The 23,615-nt window shown below is 39.9% G+C and overlaps 1 protein-coding gene across 3 annotated transcripts in view; it reads left to right on the top strand.

Annotated features, from left to right (window-relative positions):
• The first annotated feature begins 15,703 nt into the window (after positions 1–15,703).
• The window catches only part of LOC133639637 (adhesion G protein-coupled receptor E5), a 75,971-nt gene continuing 68,059 nt past the window's right edge, over positions 15,704–23,615 (top strand). For 2 of the 3 annotated variants that reach the window (XM_062033124.1, XM_062033122.1), the window contains exon 1: positions 15,704–15,885. The gene's annotated coding sequence lies outside the window, so the exon portion shown is untranslated. Of the gene's footprint in view, positions 15,886–19,935; positions 20,086–23,615 lie in introns of all 3 variants that reach the window. The other variant, XM_062033123.1, reaches the window with a different exon arrangement.

Here is a 23,615-nt window from a genome sequence, read left to right as displayed (position 1 = left end):
GAGTCGAGAACGCGAAATGGACATTCACAGTGACTTTCATCTCCACGACAATACATCGGCGAAGCTCTTTAGCTACTGAGCTAACGTGATAGCATCGGGCTCAAATGCAGATAGAAACAAAATAAATAAACCCCTGACTGGAAGGATAGACAGAAGATCAACAATACTATTAAACCATGGACCTGTAAATACACGGTTAATAATTTCCAGCTTGGCGAAGCTTAACAATGCTGTTGCTAACGACGCCATCGAAGCTAACTTAGCTACGGGACGGCAGCGGCGGCGGGCGTTGTAGCTTTCGACGACACCCCGGCCACCATCAGAATCGGCAAGAAACATATATTTCCCCAAAGTTACGTACGTGACATGCACATAGCGACACGCACGTACGGGCAAGCGATCAAATGTTTGGAAGAAAGCAGCATACTCACGGTAGCGCGTCTGCTATCCATCTCAAAGTCCTCCTGGTTGTGTTGCTACAGCCAGCCGCTAATACACCGATCCCACCTACAGCTTTCTTCTTTGCAGTCTCCATTGTTCATTAAACAAATTGCAAAAGATTCACCAACACAGATGTCCAGAATACTGGGGAATTTTGGGATGAAAACGGAGCGTTTTGTATTGGATTCAATGGGTCCGAATACTTCCGTATCAACCATTGACGTCACGCGCATACGTCATCATACATAGACGTTTTCAACCGGAAGTGTGGCGGGAAATTTCAAATTGCACTTTATAAGTTAACCCGGCCGTATTGGCATGTGTTGCAATGTTAAGATTTCATCATTGATATATAAACTATCAGACTGCGTGGTCGGTAGTAGTGGCTTTCAGTAGGCCTTTAAGGTAAGGGGAGATACAATGACAGAAAGACGGCTGTGAATGTTTGTTTTAGTAAAGGGATTGTTGATCAACCATCTCCTCGTCGTCCTTTTACAATAACATGCGGGAAAAAGCTACGATATTTTATATTCACACTGAAACAGCAGAATCCGGGAGATTTGTAACTTCAGACGTCAGTAGACGAGGGCATTTTTCTGCATTCTTCTGCAGAATCCTGTGAACAGTTGGAAAGTCTGAGCATGCGTCTGAGAAGGGAGTATTTCCCAGCATTCTTTGTTGCTGTTACAATTATTTCTTTTCACTGTGTTATGCATCGTTAATGTGTTATTTTGTAAGGCCAGGGTTTAATAGATAAAGTGGTGTCGTTTTTTAGTTGCGCACAATTAAAGGCCTACAGAAATGAATTTTTTTAATTTAAACGGAGATAGCAGATCTATTCTATGTGTCATACTTGATCATTTCGCGATATTGCCATATTTTTGCTGAAAGGATTTAGTATAGAACAACGACGATAAAGATTGCAACTTTTGGTATCTGATAAAAAAAAGGCTTGCCCCTACCGGAAGTAGCGTGACGTAGTCAGTTGAACATATACGCAAAGTTCCCTATTGTTTACAATGATGGCCGCATGAAGTGAGAGAGATTCGGACCGAGAAAGCGACAATTTCCCCATTAATTTGAGCGAGGATGAAAGATTTGTGGATGAGTAAAGTGCAAGTGAAGGACTAGTGGGGAGTTGAAGCTATTCAGATAGGGAAGATGCTGTGAGAGCCGGGGGTGACCTGATATTCAGCTGGGAATGACTACAACAGTAAATAAACACAAGACATATATATACTCTATTAGCCACAACACAACCAGGCTTATATTTAATATGCCACAAATTAATCCTGCATAAAAACACCTGCGTGTTTGTTATGCTAGCTCCTAGCTCCTCTGCTAGCTCCTAGCTCCATAGAACACGCCAATACAATTCAAACACCTGATCAACACACACAATCACTCAGCCCAAAAGACCGTTCACCTAACCCAAGGTTCATAAAGCTTATATATTTTTAAAAAGTTACGTACGTGACGCGCACGTACGGTACGGTACGTGTTATGCTAGCTCCTAGCTCCTATGCTAGCTCCTAGCTCCATAGAACACGCCAATACAATTCAAACACCTGATCAACACACACAATCACTCAGCCCAAAAGACCGTTCACCTAACCCAAGGTTCATAAAGCTAATATATTTTAAAAAAGTTACGTACATACGCAAAAAAAAGTTGCGCACATACGGTCAAGCAAACAAATGTTTAGAAGCCAAAGCTGCATACTCACAGTAGCACGTCTGCGTCTTTGTCATCCAAATCAAAGTAATCCTGGTAAGAGTCTGTGTTGTCCCAGTTCTCTACAGGCGTCTGTGTATCGAAGTCAAAAGTCCTCCTGGTTACAGTCTCTGTTATCCGAGTTCTTCCATCTTGACTGCATCTTTCGGGAATGTAAACAAAGAAGCGCCGGCTGTGTACTGTTGTGGCTGACTACGTTCGAAAAATACGTCCATTTCGCACCGACAACTTTCTTCTTTGCTTGCTCAGCTTCCTTCTCCATAATGCAATGAACATCATTGCAACAGATTCACGAACACAGATGTCCAGAATACTGTGGAATTATGAAATGAAAACAGAGCTTTTTCGTATTGGCTTCAATGTGGAAGGCATACCCGTGTTCCCCGGTCTACGTCACGCGCATACGTCATCCTCAGAGGCGTTTCGAACCGGAAGTTTAGCGGCAAATTTAAAATGTCACTTTATAAGTTAACCCGGCCGTATTGGCATGTGTTATAATGTTAAGATTTCATCATTGATATATAAACTATCAGACTGCGTGGTCGGTAGTTGTGGGTTTCAGTAGGCCTTTAAATCATCGATACTTTTGGTGGTTATGTAACAGCCTTTCTTATTATGGTTTATGCAATGCATCTTAGTAATACTTCTGTGGCCTCTATTGTTTATTTCAACACCTAATGGGCCTGAGCCACTAAAATCTAATGACATGTATAAACTGTAGCTGTGTTGCAAATGATTTACTAAGACTGCGACAATTGCATGCAACCGAGCACAGCCACACATGTCCTTGATAGCAGTCGTGGCACCTGTTGTTCAGTTGGCCATGCTCTTTTTTTTACACCACTCTCTACAATGGGCCACGGCCTTAAGGTTAAAAAAAACTGATTTAGTCATTATTCTGTACAGCACTTTGGTTATTTTTTAAAGTGCTTTACAAATTAAGTTGTATTGGATTACCACCAGTGGGGAAAAAAACATGGAGCACCATGTTTGCTTGTCTGACCACACTGTGGCAAGAGGTCGTTTTTTTTTGGTTTTTTTTGCAAACAGCAGCGTGTGCTCTGACAATAACAAGGTAGTAGCGGGCAAAACCTTCCCTTAACAAAAATATTGAGGAAAAGGCATATTTTTGTTTGGTTAGCAGGCTGTATGTGTGTAGAATGACAGAGGATGTTGACGTAGGCGACTCTACTATTTGCTCGCTCAGGGTCATATAGGTTTATTGTAACTAAAATGGCATAAATCGTTGTACCCTTGTACCATAATTTAATGCATTCTCCCTCTCACACATTTCACCCCTCTACATTTAGTTTTCTTGTTGTTGTCTCAGTGACTAATACATCATATTCCATCAAAGAGGCTGTATAATTAGGGTTGTCAGGCCACTGTGTGCTAGGACGAGTGCTATCCGAGCTCCGTCTGTATTTATTTTCTAAAAAAGAACAGAATCCAAAGTTGCTATCAAAACAGTATGCAGTTTGTTTTTCTTTTCCTTGCTCATCGTATATCTGATCTGTTTTTCTGTCTAGGCTGAACTGACTCTCATGGATATAAACAGCAACTGCAACTGTGTGGTTCGCGGCCATTTTCTGTCTTTCCATACGGCAAAATCCTTTGTGTGTGTGTGAGTGTGTGTGTACTCTGTGGTCATGCGGTAGCCAGAGAAAATCAGTACCACATGCACGTCTTACCAGGACGGCCATCCGTCATATAAAAAAGGGAAAGTGTATGAAGAGTCGGAGGGCGCTTCCAGTGTGCTGGAACCAAGATTAGTGCTGATTGACACTAATGACAAAGTTGAACACACATGCACACAATAGACATGTCTGTAAGGCACAGATTTATAGACGCATACATTTGTAATATTTATTTTACCAGATTACACCTGCAAAAGTTATGTTCAGCCATCAACTTGAAGTGTTTTTTAAACAAATATTTTATGATAATTCCTACCCAATATATGCCAAGTTTTTAAACTTTTTAAAAATGTCTACCTACTGAAACCCACTACTACCGACCACGCAGTCTGATAGTTTATATATCAATGATGAAATCTTAACATTGCAACACATGCCAATACGGCCGGGTTAACTTATAAAGTGCAATTTTAAATTTCCCGGCAAACTTCCGGCTGAAAATGTTTCGATATGATGACGTATGCGCGTGACGTCAACGGTTGAAGCGGAAGTATTCGGAGCCCATTGAATCCAATACAAAAAGCTCTGTTTTCATCTCAAAATTCCACAGTATTCTGGACATCTGTGTTGGTGAATCTTTTGCAATTTGTTTAATGAGCAATGGAGACTGCAAAGAAGAAAGTTGTAGGTGGGATCGGTGTATTAGCGGCGGACTACAGCAACACAACCAGGAGGACTTTGAGGATAGCAGACGCGCTAGCCGAACGACCTCACCTTGACTTCCTCCGTCTCCGGGCCGCCAACCGTATCGGTGATCGGGTGAAGTCCTTTGTCGTACCGTCGATCGCTGGAACGCAGGTGAGCACGGGTCGTGATGAGCAGATGAGAGCTGGCGTAGGTGCAGAGCTAATGTTTTTAGCATAGCTCTGTCGAGGTTCCGTAGCTAAGTTAGCTTCAATGGTGTCGTTAGCAGCAGCATTGCTAAGCTTCGCCAGGCTGGAAAGCATTAACCGTGTATTTACATGTCCAGAGTTTGGTAGTATTGTTGATCTTCTGTCTATCCTTCCAGTCAGAGACTTATTTGTTTTGTTTCTATATGCAGTTAAGCCCGATGCTATCACGTTAGCTCAGTAACTAAAGTGCTTCACCGATGTATTGTCGTGGAGATAAAAGTCACTGTGAATGTCCATTTCGCATTCTCGACTCTCATTTTCATTTATTTTCATTTAAAATACAAATCCGTGATCCACAATAGAAAAAGGAGAAAGTGTGGAATCCAATGAGCCAGCTTGTACCTAAGTTACGGTCAGAGCGAAAAAAGATACGTTCTGCACTGCACGTTAGTCCTTCACTTTCACGTTTCTCATCCACAAATCTTTCATCCTCGCTCAAATTAATGGGGTAATCGTCGCTTTCTCTGTCCGAATCTCTCTCGCTGCTGGTGTAAACAATAGGAAAATGTGAGCAGCCCTTCCTCCGGTGTCGTCACGCTACTTCCGGTAGGGGCAAGGCTTTTTTTTATCAGAGACCAAAAGTTGCGAACTTTATCGTCGTTGTTCTATACTAAATCCTTTCAGCAAAAATATGGCAATATCGCGAAATGATCAAGTATGACACATAGAATGGATCTGCTATCCCCGTTTAAATAAAAAAAAAAATCATTTCAGTAGGCCTTTAACGTCTATTCCCATAACACATTCTTATTAGGGATGAGAATCTAACAACTCATGATTCGAATTGATTCTGTTTCCTGGGGTGACTGCTCAGTTCAGAATCGATTCTTGATTCAAACCGATTCTCGTGATTTATTTTTTGGTATAAAATTAAGCTGTTACAGGTTACAAAAGCTGCTCTTGGCAGATATGTGCAGTGAGTAAGTGCAAAGATGGTCTAAAAATGTATTTAATTTTTTTTCTTACATATATACATACATACAGTATATACGTGTATACATATATATATATATATATACAGTACAGGCCAAAAGTTTGGACACACCTTCTCATTCAGTGGGTTTTCTTTATTTTCATGACTATTTACATTGTAGATTGTCACTGAAGGCATCAAAACTATGAATGAACACATGTGGAGTTATGTACTTAACAAAAAAAGGTGGAATACCTAAAAACATGTTTGTATTCCAGTTACTTCAAAATAGCCACCCATTGCTCTGATTACTGCTTTGCACACTCTTGGCATTCTCTCGATGAGCTTCAAGAGGTAGTCACCTGAAATGGTTTTCACTTCACAGGTGTGCTTGAAGCGAGAGAATGCGAGAGAGTGTGCAAAGCAGTAATCTGAACAAAGGGTGGCTATTTTGAAGAAACTAGAATACAAAACAAGTTTTCAGTTATTTCACCTTTTTTACATAAGTACTTAACTCCACATGTGTTCATTCATAGTTTTGATGCCTTCAGTGACAATCTACAATGTAAATAGTCATGAAAATAAAGAAAATGCATTGAATGAGAAGGTGTCCAAACTTTTGGCCAGTACTGTATATACACACACACACACATATATATATATATATATATATATATATATATATATATATATATATATATATATATATATATATATATATATATATATATATATATATATGTATATATGTATATATGTATATATGTATATATATATATATATATATATATATATATATATATATATATATATATACATACATTTATTATGAATCAATTTAAAATAGGTATAGCTAAGAATCGCGATTCAGATGTGAATGATTTTTTTTAACACTCCTAATTCTTAACATATAACGACTTTATTCCCATCGCTTCATGACTTTGTTCTCATAAGACTTCGATTCTTGTCACGTTTAGGTTGCATGTCTGCGATGGTTGTGTTCTCAGGATGCGGAAAGACAGTAAACAGCGTGCAGTTAAGAGTCTTTTAATCCTTAAAGAAAGGCAACAAATAAGACTCAGGTACTGAGCATAGCCAAACAAACGCAAATTGTCGCGTTTGTTTGATCAGTGCACTTAGCAACCAAACGTAAACAAAGGAAATAGCGCTGATTCTAGGAGAACCACAACAAACACAAAACAAGACATGACCTTCTCTGACAGGTCATGACAGTTCTTACACTGCAACTTTTTCTCTCACATCAATATGGTGCTTTATTCTCGTCCATGATGATTGTTTTGATAACTCTCCAACTTTTTATATGTAATTTAACAGGTCTATTCTCATCTTAGGGTTGCAGCTTTTTTTTCTTATGACATTATCAGTTCATTTTAATTTGGAACAATTCTCGTAACATTCCGATTTCATTTCTTATTCTCGTAATATTTTGCCTTTTACGTTACATTATTCTTGTAACATTCTAACTTCATTTTATTTATAATATTATAATATTTATATATTTATTTATAATAATATAAATCCATTTAATAAAGTCAAATACAAATAAGGCAACAAGAGAAGTATCCTACACTTCTCTTTTGTAAAGTAAATTTGAACAGCCGATATGGGCATCTACATGATTTGCCTGAGTAGCTGGACAGGACAAAAAATTAAAAATAAAAATATCTTAATTTAATTTTTTTAACATTGTGACTTTTTTCTACTTGTTGCAACTTTTTTCAAACATTATAATTTTAATTTGACTAACCTTACAACTTTAAGACTTAGACTTTCTTTATTGTCATTCAAACCTTTTGCCATTCAAATATTTTTGCATGACTATCCTTTTTTTATCTCCTAACATCGCAACTTTTTCCTCCTTTCTTTTTTGATTTTATTCCCGTTAATTACACAATGTTTATATACATATAGTGTGTCAGGTTTTTTTTTTATAACATAACACAACATTAATTTATTTTTTATGATACTTTGCTAAGCATGTCTTTACCATTTCTTTATATACTAGTAACTTTCCAAAATGTATCTCGCAATATTAGGACTTGTTCTTACTCTAGTTGCAAAATTAAGATATATCCATTTCTACTGATATTACATTTGTATTCTTGTAACATTACAACTTTAGGAACTTATGGACTTTGGGACTTTATTCTTGTAAAATAACTGCATGTATCTTGTGTATACAGTATATATTAAAATAGATTTGCCATTATGTAAGAGTAGTAATACCCTGCACATACACTTTGTAACCTTTTAAACTTTTAACAACAAGATGTTACAGGTACTATCGTTAAAATGTCAGAGGTTACATTAACTGGAAAACAGATCTCTCTGCTCCACTTCTTACTAATAAAGACGACTTTGTTTGAGACGCTGTTTGAAACAAAAAATGTGCTATTTTTAACATTCCCGCATTCATGGTTACAATGCACAACCAAAGAAATGATCGGAAAGAGCATTTTACTTGTATTCAAACTCTGGAGCAAAAAGGCTCTTATCCTGCACAAGGGTCACGGGAAAGTTTAAATAAGCCTTCAAGGGATTATTTATGAGCAAAATATTAATCAGCTGCCGTCAGCTGCAGATAGTCTCTCTATAAATTCAATCCATGTCTTGCCAAGCTGTCTCGCTGCTTCCAAATGTAGTTTTAATGTTAGAAAATAGTGTTCCAGACTAAAGTCTGCAACGAAACATAATGTGTTTACCGAAGTGCATCTTTGTTGTAATATTATAAACCCATGATAAGTGGAACACACAAATCTGCGCACATCTGCCATCCTCTTAGCCACTTCCTGCAGACGTACGAGAATTGACTTGTCTGATTGGTCCGTCCACCAGTCGCCGCATGTCTGGCCTTCATTCGACAGCAATATGATGAAGATAAACGAAACGAGCTCAGACACGGAGACGGCGGGGAGGAAAAAGAGGTCAAAGCGGCTCCCTTTTCACTCGCAGGATGTTGAGAGAAGCTGAGAGTACCTCAACAGCTCGATATGGAAAATGGTGACATTTAACGTCTAGTTGTGCCTTAGTTTAAAGTGCATGTTAAAATCACAGATAAACCGCTTGACGCAGGGGTGTCCAAACTTTTTTCCACTGAGGGCCACACACTGAAAAATCAAAGCAAGCGGGGGCCATTTTGATATTTTTTATTTTAAAAACCAATACAATATATGTTTAAAAAAATATACATTGAGGCCTCCACTTAGGCTTAATCAAAGGGTTTTGGTCAAATAAATATAAAAAATGTGTCATTATCATGTGTCATCATTGGGACGGTATTGCTCGTTTGGTAGAGTGGCTGTGCCAGCAACTTGAGGGTTTCAGGTTCGATCCCCGCTTCTGCCCCATCCTTGGGCACGACACTTTACCCACCTGTTCCCAGTGCCACCCACACCGGTTTAAAAATGTAACTTAGATATTGGGTTTCACAATGTAAAGCGCTTTGAGTCACTAGAGAAAAGTGCTATATAAATATAGTTCACTTCACATTATTCAGTATTATTATTCAAGGTCAATATTAAGTTGTATGCTCTTTTTGTCAAATAAAATCCTGTTTTCTTATGGAAAAAACACAAAGTATGCAATATTTTCACCCAATAAAAATTTTAAGTCGAATATTTTGGATGATATAAAAATTGGAGCCTTAAACAGGTCAATAACTCATAACAACATTGATTTTAATTTATTATTATTTTTTGAGCAATGACACTCAAAAAAAAAAAGTCCCACTAAAATGATTGGGGATCCAAAAAGGTCCTGCTCAGTAAAGTTAAAAAAAAAAAATCATACATTTTTTTTAACTTTTAACACAATTGTCTCAAGATCAACTTCAGATCTATCCGTCAATTATACATTTTATTTTTGTTTATGTTTTTTGTTTGTTTGTTTTAGGCCCTTCTTTAAAAAAATTTTAAAAATTAAAACTAAAAAAAAAAAAATTTTTTAAATGGCAAACACAAAATATGCAACATTTCCCAAAAAACTATCTCAAAGTGGAATATTCAATGTGATGTAAATGGTGCCTTGAATAAGTCAATAATTCATAATAACATTGATTTTGATTAATTATTTTTTTTTTTAAGAAAGAAACAGCCTGCATGCCAGCTTTGTGTTATTAGAGTAAACATTGTAACATTTTCCTGTTACATTTCACCTGTTTGCTCTTTTATACCACTTTTTATGTTTTGATTTTTTAAAATCGTATTATTAGAATGTGCCGTGGGGCCGTTAAAAAATGACCTGCGGGCCGCAAATGGCCCCCGGGCCACACTTTGGACACCCCTGGCTTAACGCAATGAGCCTGATCTACTAAGATCCCAAGTAACAAGTGCTAAACAGCATGTACAAACTTTAAGATTGTATGTACTATTAGTGTGCGTGTTGCTTGTGATCTACTAAGGCCCTGTCTACATTAAGCCAGATAACTCCTTAAATGAATCATTATTTAGCCTATCGTGTCAGCCACACTAAATCAACATTTAAGGTTCCCCTCCTTGGATAATTTTTTACACGGGTAAGTGCGTCGTGTATTTCTTGAATCTCCGGCTCTTAGCTTTGTATGGACTCATTGATCGTTTACAAACTGAGTTCGGCGAGGAAGTGACGCCAGAAAGACCGCGCCCACACATGAAGTGACGTCAGAAAGAACGCGCCACAGCCAGCTTCATAATAACCTGTTTCCACTCGGAGGTAAACACTAGAAAGATGGAGGCGAGTCATCCAGACATGCCCGTGTTATTGTCCGCCATGTACTGTATGTCGCGGACTCTACGTCTAGGTCCAGAGTATAAAAAGTCACCAAAAATTTGATATGTCCTCAGGCTCTGGCTCCTGCTTTACTGTGCTGTGGGTTGACGGTGCTACGCTGGGTCTGCCTCGCCGAGATTGAAAGAATGGCGGATTTCCGCAAAGCTCTTTGCGTAAAACTTTAACATATATGGAAATCCGCAGATGTAATCTGACGTGAAAATTGGGCAAATTCCAAATGGCTCACTTGGAGGAAGTATGAATTTTCTGGACTTATGCAGATCCCAAATACACAGAAACAAGTATCTACAGGTTGTATTCTGTTACGTGACTTTTGAACGGAAGTAAACAAAGTGGTCGTCAACCAAACTGATATGGCTACCCTGCAGCAAACAGAGTGCAAACAATCTGAGTACGCAAGGGGCCTAGATCTTACCACTACAAGCAGATACGAGCAAAACATCAAACTATGCGATGGTATCTATCCCTATACTTTATCAAACAAGATTTGTCGAGTGATCTCAAGGATTATCTGCCGGTCGCGTTCCCAGACATGTCGAACTATCTGGTGCTCCAGACGTTTTCTGCGCGACAAAACAGATGGAAACTTGGAAAAAAATGGAGGTCTACAACTTCTCTGTGTGTGACTGGGTCAAGGAAATGGGTATCAAGACTCTCTCGGGTAAATATGCATCGTTTTTGCTTGGGTAAAGTTGCATTTCATGATTCAACTTTGCATCTACAACCATGTTTGTTGCCTTGTTGATATGCGCGTGTTTTTATCAAAATAAAGCTAGAGCTCTCAATATTGTGCATTTGCTGAAAGCTTCATTTATGCTAGGTTCACACCAACGGCGCTTTGACAGCGCTTTAAAGCGGCATGCAAAGCGGCGTTAAAGCGTAACAAAGCGTGATTAAAGCGTGAGGGTCGTAATGGATCGTGGGAAAGCTTGTAGCATGCGGCAAGATCGCAAAATTTTAAAAGAAAATTTGGCGCTCTGTCAAGAATGGAATAAAGCGCCGAGAGCAAAGCGTGACAAAGCTCAACAAAGCTTGACTCAAAGCATAGGAAAGCTTAACAGATCTTGGTTCAAAGCGCGGACCCCAGTCGCCACCGCAGCTCCGGATAAACGGTGTTCTCCCTCCTGCTCGTCGGTCAACCTCCCCTTGTCTTTGCTGTTCTTCCTCCCTCTCCTCCGTCTCAAGGGTTAAGATGTAGTTATACAAAAGGGAGACAAACATCATGTCTTCTTCGGATAGATCACGCTCTGGTACACCTAGAACTTCTTGATCTTGTTGCTCTGCCATCCTGTTCGGGAGCCAAAGATGCAATGACTTTGTGCATATGCTGCATCTTTATAAACCGCTGGAGTGACATCGGCGACCTCTATAATTCCAATGCGTAACAGAGCGTAACAATGCACAACAGAGCTTGATAATCGTGTCAGAGCCTGATTTAAAGCGTCAGGATCGCATCAAAGCGTAATAAAGTTCAATAAAGCGTAATAAAACGTATCAAAGCGTGATTTAAAGGCCTACTGAAATGAATTTTTTTTATTTAAACGGGGATAGCAGATCTATTCTATGTGTCATACTTGATCATTTCGCGATATTGCCATATTTTTGCTGAAAGGATTTAGTATAGAACAACGACGATAAAGATTGCAACTTTTGGTATCTGATAAAAAAAAAGGCTTGCCCCTACCGGAAGTAGCGTGACGTAGTCAGTTGAACATATACGCAAAGTTCCCTATTGTTTACAATGATGGCCGCATGAAGTGAGAGAGATTCGGACCGAGAAAGCGACAATTTCCCCATTAATTTGAGCGAGGATGAAAGATTTGTGGATGAGTAAAGTGCAAGTGAAGGACTAGTGGGGAGTTGAAGCTATTCAGATAGGGAAGATGCTGTGAGAGCCGGGGGTGACCTGATATTCAGCTGGGAATGACTACAAAAGTAAATAAACACAAGACATATATATACTCTATTAGCCACAACACAACCAGGCTTATATTTAACATGCCACAAATTAATCCTGCATAAAAACACCTGCGTGTTTGTTATGCTAGCTCCTAGCTCCTCTGCTAGCTCCTAGCTCCATAGAACACGCCAATACAATTCAAACACCTGATCAACACACACAATCACTCAGCCCAAAAGACCGTTCACCTAACCCAAAGTTCATAAAGCTTATATATTTTTAAAAAGTTACGTACGTGACGCGCACGTACGGTACGGTACGTGTTATGCTAGCTCCTAGCTCCTATGCTAGCTCCTAGCTCCATAGAACACGCCAATACAATTCAAACACCTGATCAACACACACAATCACTCAGCCCAAAAGACCGTTCACCTAACCCAAGGTTCATAAAGCTTATATATTTTAAAAAAAGTTACGTACATACGCAAAAAAAAGTTGCGCACATACGGTCAAGCGATCAAATGTTTAGAAGCCAAAGCTGCATACTCACAGTAGCACGTCTGCGTCTTTGTCATCCAAATCAAAGTAATCCTGGTAAGAGTCTTTGTTGTCCCAGTTCTCTACAGGCGTCTGTGTATCGAAGTCAAAAGTCCTCCTGGTTAGAGTCTCTGTTATCCGAGTTCTTCGATCTTGACTGCATCTTTCGGGAATGTAAACAAAGAAGCGCCGGCTGTGTACTGTTGTGGCTGACTACGTTCGAAAAATACGTCCATTTCGCACCGACAACTTTCTTCTTTGCTTGCCCAGCTTCCTTCTCCATAATGCAATGAACATGATTGAAACAGATTCACGAACACAGATGTCCAGAATACTGTGGAATTATGAAATCAAAACAGAGCTTTTTCGTATTGGCTTCAATGTGGAAGGCATACCCGTGTTCCCCGGGCTACGTCACGCGCATATGTCATCCTCAGAGGCGTTTCGAACCGGAAGTTTAGCGGCAAATTTAAAATGTCACTTTATAAGTTAACCCGGCCGTATTGGCATGTGTTATAATGTTAAGATTTCATCATTGATATATAAACTATCAGACTGCGTGGTCGGTAGTAGTGGGTTTCAGTAGGCCTTTAAAGCGTATCAAAGCGGGTTTAAAGCGGCGTCAAATCGTGAGGAACGGTTACAAAGCGGGAAATAATTCCTACTAATTAGTATCAGAGCGTATCAAAGCATAACATTACTTCGGAGATCGGGATATTCGTGGAAAAATTGACAAAAATGACGGCGCTTTGCTCGCCGCTTTAAAGCGCGGCAAGTGCCGTTGGTGTGAACCAGGCATTATGATTGTTCCCTTTGGTAAAAGCTTAACTATTTAAGGTTTTGATCACATTTGCTTTCTGTTATTTGGACTCGCCGAGTTGGTGGTTTACGAAACACTGCTAGAAAAAAATCACTTATATAGGTACTTACTTATATAGCCCGAAATCACGAGTGTCTCAAAGGGCTGCACAAGCCACAATGTGTTCTAAGAACTCCAAAACAAGATACAATACAAATAATATCAAGGTAGTACTTAAATGGGAAATAATAAACGTTAAAAGTATATCAAGCGCACCTTTAACGAAGTGATCACTGCAAACTCGACCCACTTTTATCGTTGTCTTTCGTAAATTCTTGCATTTTTTCGCCCTTTTCGATTACCTTTTCATGTTCCAATAGCGCAAAACAAGGCGAGCATAGGGCATTTTTCTTCGAGAAGGGCAAAATGCCGCCCAGAACGCTTTGACAACAGAGGCTCGTTGGCCCACCACTTCAAGCCTCGCCTAGTTAATGAGGTGGCCGTGACGTCACGTGAACACAAGGTTTTGCGCAATAAGAGATACAATCCTCTGCGCACAAGTTTGGTATATCAGCCTTGTGTGCGCTATCGTGTTTGCGGCTTTTGAGATCCACATCAGAAGCAGTTCAGATTGCTTCCATAAGATCAGTTGCCTGGTGGTTAGAGTGTCCGCCCTGAGATCGGTAGGTTGTGAATTCAAACCCCGAATCATACCAAAGACTATAAAAATGGGACCCATTACCTCCCTGCTTGGCACTCAGCATCAAGGTTTGGGATTGGGGGTTAAATCACCAAAAATGATTCCCGGGCGCGGCACCGCTGCTGCTCACTGCTCTCCTCACCTCCCAAGGGGATGGGTCAAATGCAGAGGACAAATTTCACCACACCTAGTGTGTGTGTGACTATCCTTGGTACTTTAACTTTAACTTTAACTTAAAACACTTCTGACTTTCTGTTCTCTCATTCACAGTCAAAGCCTTTTTTCTCAGCACTTTGGGCCTGATCTACTAAAGCAGCCTTTTTGGCTGAGAGAGCCATGAAAGCCAAATATTGTAAAATATATTTCCGTGAGAGCCATATAATATTTTTTAACGCTGAATACAACTAAATGCGTACATTTTTAAGTAAGACCAATATTTTTGGAGTATAATAAGTTTCTTATTCTTATTAATAACGTTGTTATTCTGAAGCAAACCAATAATAACTAAAGTACCTCTTACCATTAATGCGACCCTCCTGTACCCAGAAGAACAGCTGGGATTGGCTGAGCCACCCGCCACCTTGAACAGGTGCGGTAGAAAACGGATGGGTGGATTCAATGTTTATTTATATAACCCTAAGTCACAAGTGTCTCAAAGGGCTGCACAAGCCACAACGACATCCTCGGTACAGAGCCCACATAAGGGCAAGGAAAAACTCACCCCAGTGGGACGTCGATGTGAATGACTATGAGAAACCTTGGAGAGGACCGCATATGTGGGTAGGGGAGGGGAGACTGAAAGCAATGGATGTCGAGTGGGTCTGACATAGTATTGTGAAAGTCCAGTCCATAGTGGATCTAACGTATTAGTGAAAGTCCAGATTAAAATGCATGAGAATGTTTTATATTTTGGACGTTATTTTTAATACTATTTCCAGCGGAATTATTCATTAGTTATCGTGTGAAACAATGTCAGCTAAGATTTATCTGAGAGCCAGATGCATTCATCAAAAGAGCCACATCTGGCTCGCCAGCCATAGGTTCCCTACCCCTGTACTAAAGGTTTGCGTGTATTAAAGCGTGTGTAAACTTCATAGCACACGCAAAGCTGATCAGATTTTTAAAAAAATAATTATTGGTACAGAAGCCAGGAAAGAAAAAGTCCAGTCAAGAACGTGTAACCCTGACCCACTGTGTACATATTTTATTGCCTGTAGTAGCTATGTTTGTCCAGCAGAGGGCAGCGACTACATTTGTGTCGCTCAGTCATCGGTCAGAAAATAGGAAGTGACGTCACACAATGAGCTCGACGAGAGCAGAGATACGCTAGCAAACTAGAGCTACAGAAGCACGATTATACTCGATGAACAAAGAGAGAAAAGAGAATAGAAAGTTTTTGAAAATTCGTTTTGAACAAAGTTAACCCAATCCGGGTTTCAAAGAGATTGCGCAGGAGTTTGTTACAGTGTTCTGCATTCTACGGTGAGTTCATTAATTGCTGAACTGTGTCATGCTATTATTGTTATATGTAATAATTTCATGTGAAGTCATCATTAAAAAATGGCCCTGATATTTTCAAAGGCATTAATAAATCATGTTCTTTTCGAATACCTTTATAACTGATAACGGTAGTTCACATAAGCTCATTTCAAAATTAGATTTACAGCCTCGAAATTTTTTTATTGTTGTCATTTCGATGCCCCGCCCTCTACTGTTTGACCAATGGGTGAGGGCCGACATCCGGGCAACTGAGCTACATACGGGTTCTTCGAGCCATAGCAACCAGACTGGCGTTGAAAACAAACCGTTGCCATTACTCTTTAACCTGTCGACCTACGCTGGTTAAACCCGTCATTCTGCCTCCAAAATGCCGAAAAACTGTGTTGTTTTTGGTTGTGCTAACCACAACTGGAAACAGGGAAAACAAAGGTTGTATTTTGTTCTGCCAAAGCGTGATAAAAGCCCACAGAGACGAGACAAATGGCTCGCAGCTTTACACCGGGAAAACGAGGACGGTTCTCACTGGAGTCCCCCAAAGTCCCTGGTCGTGTGTTCGGATCACTTCGTTTCTGGTAAATATAAGGAACAAAAATCCACCTTCTTAACCACAACTTGGCTATACGTCCGTGCTAATGTTGTACTTGTTGAATTTGTACCTTATAACGTTCGACAGCTGAAGTTGTTGTACAAAAATAACATGCGGTATATACTATATAGTCTAAAGCCTAGCTAGCTATTTTCGAAAACCGGACAACGAGAGGATACCAAAGGCAGCGTTAAGATGGACACCACCGGGAAAACGTAAGCCAGGGCGGACAAAGAACACCTGGCGAAGAACAGTTGAAGGGGAGCTGAAAGAGATGAAGCTTACATGGGGCGAGGCACAGAGACGAGCACAGCAGCGAGATGAATGGCGTCGAGTCGTCGAAGCCTTATTTCCCATCCGGGAAGAAGAGGATTAAGTTAAGTAAGTAATATACTATATAGTCTATAGCCTAGCTAGCTATTTTCGAAAACCGGTTTCGTTTAAATTTGCACTTAACAGTTTGGTTTTTAAAAACCAATTAACCCTATAATTTTCATGTTGCCATTCAATACATGTAGCCCTCAAATCGCTCAATATTTTATACACTAACACTTGATCTTGTTGTTGATAACTTCCGCGTCTCTTTCTTAGTAGCGTGCAGGCTAAGCTAACTAGCAAACTAAGCTAAGCCTGAGAAGCTTTAAAGTTCAGAGACGAGTCTGACGCAAATAATACATTTTCGTTTTTTCACACGATATGCGAATAAGTAAAAATGCGTAAATGAAGGATTTAACGCCGACTTCCAAGCCACAACGCTCGTTAAATGCTTTTTCTGTCAATGCTGTGTTCGCTGTGAGCTGGTTTGTTTTCAACAAATTCCCGGTTGCTAGGGGATTGGTAGGCGGAAGTGACGTAGGTCCGCCCTCACCCATTAGAAAGTGTGAGTGTGTCACATCCAGGTTGCCGGTTACGCACCGCCACCTTCGTCTGGCTACTGCCACTGGTAAAGTTACTAAAGTTACTATTATTGGAATGTTTCAAAATGAACTGATTCTGATAATGTCTGTCCAGTTGTTATCTCTTTTTGGAATTACATTTCTGAGTCAATTTCTTTGATGGCATTGAACATTGTAACACTACCTGGAAGCAGTTTGTCTAAATCCGCTCTCAGTGCTGCTGGAGTGATGGCCAAGTGTTAGTTTTAGTGACGTAACGTTATGAAAGATTTTATATCATGGTTATTTTGATCAAAATTCTAATCACCATATTGTTATATGTGCTCCAAAAAGTAATTGTACACACATTGAAATCCTTGGATTTTTTTTAAATAGCTAAAATAAATAGACACTCTTTTAGAAAACCCACTATTTTGCATGTTTTGTGTTTCTTTTGCTTCACTGATAGTGTTTTGTCTTAGTAATTCCTCTGTTTTAATGGCTAAACGTATATTGTTTTAAATATAGGCGTGTACTTAAAAACATTTGTTTAGATAAAAAGTGAGTTGCAATTAAAATGTATTATTATTTGTTATCTCTGGTGGGTGTTCTACTCTTGTTGTTGTCTTTCAGCAGTCCTTGAACACACCGCAAAACCACCTTCATCTCGTATTTCTTGGATCATTCCTGTGCCATGACAGCTCAGCTTGTAGGTTCAATGTGCACAATTGATTATCTTAGTTGTTCGAACAGCCATGTGTTTATACAAGTTTAGATTGAGGTTTCTAATTTCATAATGGGGAAAGACGTTCATGTCTCTTGTTTTCATGTCCACATTTAAGCTTGTGAGGTAGCGGCAGTATGTCTGTGAATTTTTAAATGTGCAGCTATCAAGCACATTTTTTTAAATCATTTTAATTTAAAATGGTAATACTAACCGTCAGGAGTTTTACTGTGGTTATCATTATTACCGTTTATCGTTACAACCCTGGTTAGAGCTGGCTGCATCTGCAACTGGACATAACGTCAAACGTAACCCAGGACCCGTAACATGTCACCGTTTTATTTTAAGTAAACCGGTGTAATAATGCTCATTGTCATTTCTGTATTATTTTTTATTTTCGCTAACTGCTTATTTGCTATCACTTTTACCACCATATTTGTACATGTCGTATTTGCTGATGTTGCTCTATTGTTGTTGTTATTGTTGTGTTTGCTGCTGTTGTTGTTTTTGTCTCTCTGTCTAATCCCCCTCTTATCCCCACAATTTCCCCCTCTGTCTTCCTTTTTTTCTCTTTCTATCCCCTCCTGCTCCGGCCCGGCTGCGCCAAATGATAATATAAATACATTTAATAGAGTCAAATACAAATAAGGCAACAAGAGAAGTATCCTACACTTCTCTTTTGTAAAGTAAATCTGAACAGCCGATATGGGCATCTACATCAACTATATGATTTGCCTGGGAAGCTTGACAGGATAAAAAAGAAAAAGAAAAAAGAAAAGAAAAAGTGAACCGGTGCCTGGTGGGACCAGCAGGATTGGCTCGGGGCCAAAAAATCCCGGAGTGGTTCCCATCTCTAGATGTGTGACTGAAGGACTGGCACTCTCATTGCAAGTCTTCTCATCGTACAGATAAACTTGAAATTGAACATCCTTTTTTATTATTTCTCAGAACTCAGAATTTTTGTGGGTTTATAGTTTCAACTTAAAAATTAAAACAAACACAAAAAACATCACATATCTTAACTTAAAGGACATTGAGGGAATTGAAAGAGAGTGTTGTTGATGTTTATATTTGTAAATAAATGCAGGCAGTTTGTTCTTTAAAATGTAGACATTTTATTGATTTCATTTCCCCATATCCTCCTCGATAAAGTTCCACTTTATAGTCTGCTGTATCAAAACCCCCGTTGCAAAAGCAAATCAAGAAACAACATCGACACCCGATGTAAACAGGAAGTGACACACAGGAAGTAACATAAAAGCACACATGCAAATCTGTTTTGTAAAACATCAAAACTAAAAAAAAAAGCAATAACGGGATTGGTTGTTACACTTTTTACACTAGTGTGAATTGCTCGTTATCATAGCATCGTTTAAGAGTCATTCCAATTGGAGCTTAAAGTGCAACTATCAAAGATACTCTGACACATTTGAACATTTAGCCATCACATGGATGTTTGTCACACACTATGGGGTTGGTTGTCACAATTATGTTTATAATGGGAAACATCTTTTTAAAAAGGCAAGAAGTCAGAACTAAATTTAAAAGGTTACAGCTTGCATTGACAAGTTGACAAATACTCAACTAGACACACTACAAAACATATTTAGGCCCTCTTGCTTCAAAAACTCTACCATCTTCCCAGTCCCAAAGAAACCTGCCATCACAGGCAGGGGCGCCGAAAAGGGGGGATAAAGGAGACGGATTCTAGGGGCCCATGATGGAGGGGGGCCCAGAGAGGCCCCTAATGATGATGCAATTATAATACAGGGGGCCGTGTAAAGATTCTTTTCATGGGGCCCAAAATCCCTAGCGGCGCCCCTGATCACAGGTCTCAATGACTACAGACCCGGCGCCCTGATTTGAAGTACTTTGAGAGACTGGCGATGAACCCCCTGCAGTTTTCTTACCGGGCAAAGGTCGGTGGGACTGAACCACGTCCTGCATCACCACGATTCCCCAGGGACCTACGCCAGGATCCTGTCCGTGGACTTCAGGTTGGCATTTAACACCACACGGTGGAACAGGGGTTAGTGCGTCTGCCTCACAATACAAAGGTCCTGGTTTCGATCCTGCGCTCGGGATCTTTCTGTGTGGAGTTTGCATGTTCTCCCCGTGACTGCGTGGGTTCCCTCTGGGTACTCCGGCTTCCTCCCACCTCCAAAGACATGCACCTGGGGATAGGTTGATTGGCAACACTAAATTGGCCCTAGTGTGTGAATGTGAGTGTGAATGTTGTCTGTCTATCTGTGTTGGCCCTGTGATGAGGTGGCGACTTGTCCAGGGTGTACCCCGCCTACGGCTCGAATGCAGCTGAGATAGGCTCCAGCACCCCCCGCGACCCCGAAAGGGACAAGCGGTAGAAAATGGATGGGTGGATGGATAAATCTTCTCAAGTGTCATTGTTTTTAACACAATATGAAATGGAAAATAAATAACAAATTAAAGGGGAACTGCACTTTTTTGGGGAATTTTGCCTATCATTCACAATCCTTATGTAAGACGAGAACACATGTTTTTCTTTTTTTAACGCATTCTAAATATTAAATCAATGCGATCAAAAGTCTGTTTACAGTGGAGACTTTGGAAGTTACTGCCTATAAAAGCCCTTAAAACATTCAAACACCTCCAATAAGGTGTTATATACATGATGTAAGTATATATATAATGTAGTAACAGGCATATTAATAATAAGTAATATTTACATATTTTGATCATTTTAACCATATGCGGCGTGTTCATTTCAAAAACGCATCACAAAGTTTGCTTTTTTTCCACTGCATGGTAAATGGTAAATGGGTAATACTTGTATAGCGCTTTACTACCGTCAAGGTACTCAAAATGCTTAATTGACACTATTTCCACATTCACTCATTCACACACATTCACACACTGATGGCGGGAGCTGCCATGCAAGGCGCTAACCACGACCCATCAGGAGCAAGGCTGAAGTGTCTTGCTCAAGGACACAATGGACGTGACTAGGTTGGTAGAAGCTGAGGATTGAACCAGGAACCCTGAGGTTGCTGGCACGGCCACTCTCCCAACAGCGCCACGCCGTCCCCATCACTGATTATTACTCACTGCAGACTTCATGAGAGCCCACGACCATAATAAAACATCACTTACTGCACAACGTCAGGATGTCATTATGATGCCGACTGAACGAATCTTGTTATATTACCGTTTTAGATTTAAAAATTACTCATAATTCTCACGAAGAAAAGGGGGGTGGAACCAAGCGTCTTTTCGTGTCGTTCTCGCCATTTCCGGGTCTAAATTGGCTGTCAAAGTGTACCAAAATTTTGGAATACGTCCTCATCGTTCAACTATCCAGGTGAAAGGCATGATTGATGATCCACAATAAACTTACCGGGAGCCAGGAAGCACCTTACCACTCGATTATGTTAACATTGGAACACACATTATAACCGCGCTGCTATAAATAGTTTGTCTGCGTCAGCGCTTATAATAACAATGTCACTAATACTTAGTTAATATTCAAATCATGAAATGTAAATGGAGTATTGTTGGCGCTTTTTGGATGTTTTTTTATTGGGTTTTATGGGCGGAATAAAGGACCTCCCTATTTGCTCCTCTGTAAGTGGACTTTTATTTATGCTTATTTACGAGTTAATGCATTAAAAAAAATTGTTTCATAATGATTGTGAGCGACAGGCAAAATTCCAAAAAAGTGCAGTTTCCCTTTAAGAATTAATGAGATAAAAGTAATTAAATGTTTGGGGCTATGGAATGTATTTTAATTCCACTTGGTGTTGCTGTCGTGTTAAGCTGGCGCACAGAGAACGTCTCGATGCACGAAGAACGTAATTTCCCAATGTACGTCATTTCTGCTTATTTTTCGTGTAACAGCAGCACGGCGGTCACCGGTGTGGTGGTCAAGCGAGCGCTGTTCTGTTACTATAAGTGCTATTTAGCCTTTCTCGAAGAAAAAATGCCCTATGCTTGTGTTGTTTTCGGATGAATCGGTGAAAAGGTTAAAACGTTCCTTCGGAGTTCCTTGAGAGGTAATCAAGAATGGCAGAAGAGTGCAAGATTTTACGAAACAACGGTGAGAAAAGCATGCAGCTCACACCTTAGTCCAAGGGAGCAGAGTCGAAGAATGCATACTTTTGCAGTTATCATTTCGTTAAAGGTTTGTTTGATATACTTTTATCGTTTATTATTTCCCATTTAAGTATTATCTTGATATTATTTGTATTTCTTAAATACAAGTTTGTTACGGGTGTTTTCAAAAGCACCAATTCGGCGAGTCTAAATAAAAGAAAGCGAATGTCAGCAAAACCTAAAAGAGTTAAGCTTTTACCAAAGGCAGCTATCATAAATGAAGCTTTCAGCACATACACAATGTTTGCATCTATAGTTATATTGTGATAAAGACGGGCAAAACACCCTACTCGTAAACGGCGCTTGCAACAACAACAAACATGGAAGTTGACACAAAGTTAAATCATCAAATGCAACCTCACCAGAGCAAAAACGTAGAGTCTTGATACCAATTTTCTTGACCATCACAAAGAAGTTTTAGACCTCCATGCTTTTTCAAGTTTCCATCTGTTTTGTCATGTAGAATGATGTCTGGAGCACAATAGTTGGATATGTCTGGGAACGCGACCGTCGTATAATCCTTGATATCACTCGACAAATCTTTTTTTTGATAAATTGTAGGGATCTATTCCATTGTATAGTTCGATATTTTGCTCGTATCTGCTTTTTGCAGGAAGATTTAAGCCTCTTTTGTACTCATAGATAGTTTGCACGCTGCTTGCCGCACAACAGCCATCTTAGCTTGGTTGACCACCACTGGTTTTCACGTCCAGAAAGAAGTCACGTGTCGGAATACAAGCAATAGTCTCCTTTTTTCGGAAGCGTTGTGAAAACAGCGCGCTGGTACGAATGTCCTTGTGTGCCCAATAGAAATGAGGCAGCCAGCCAGGCACGGAAGAAAACTCTCCATGACAATACTGCTGTAACTTTCACTCATCGAAAAAAGTTTCTCTGCTTGCATCAAGCCCAGTCTGTGTCCCGTGCCTGAGAGCCTTGTACCCCATCATGATTGGTAGGTTCGTTCAGCTCCGCACACAACACTGTAAAGCAGTGGTCACCAACCTTTTCGAGTCTAAGATCCCTGCTCGCAAAGCAAGATCTACCCCTGCGTCAGCTATGTTTTATATGTGTGTGTATAAGATATACACACTATATTGCCAAAAGTATTTGGCAACCCATCCAAAAGATCAGAATCAGGATATCGGTACATTTCGGACAGCATTGTGCCGAGTGTGAAATTTGGTGGAGGAGGAATTATGATGTGGGGTTGTTTTTCAGTAGTTAGACTTGGCTCCTTAGTTCCAGTGAAAGGAACTTTGAATGCGCCAGGATACCAAAACATTTTGGACAATTCCATTCTCCAAACCTTGTGGGAACATGACTGTGCACCAGTGCACCAAGCAAGGTCTATAAAGACATGGATGACAGAGTCTAGTGTGAATGAACTTGACTGGCCTGC

The sequence above is a fragment of the Entelurus aequoreus genome, linkage group LG22 (assembly GCF_033978785.1).
Source record: "Entelurus aequoreus isolate RoL-2023_Sb linkage group LG22, RoL_Eaeq_v1.1, whole genome shotgun sequence".
Taxonomy (NCBI): Eukaryota; Metazoa; Chordata; class Actinopteri; order Syngnathiformes; family Syngnathidae; genus Entelurus; species Entelurus aequoreus.
The sequence above is the reverse complement of the archived record's forward strand: the minus strand, read 5'-3'. Positions and strand labels throughout refer to the sequence as shown.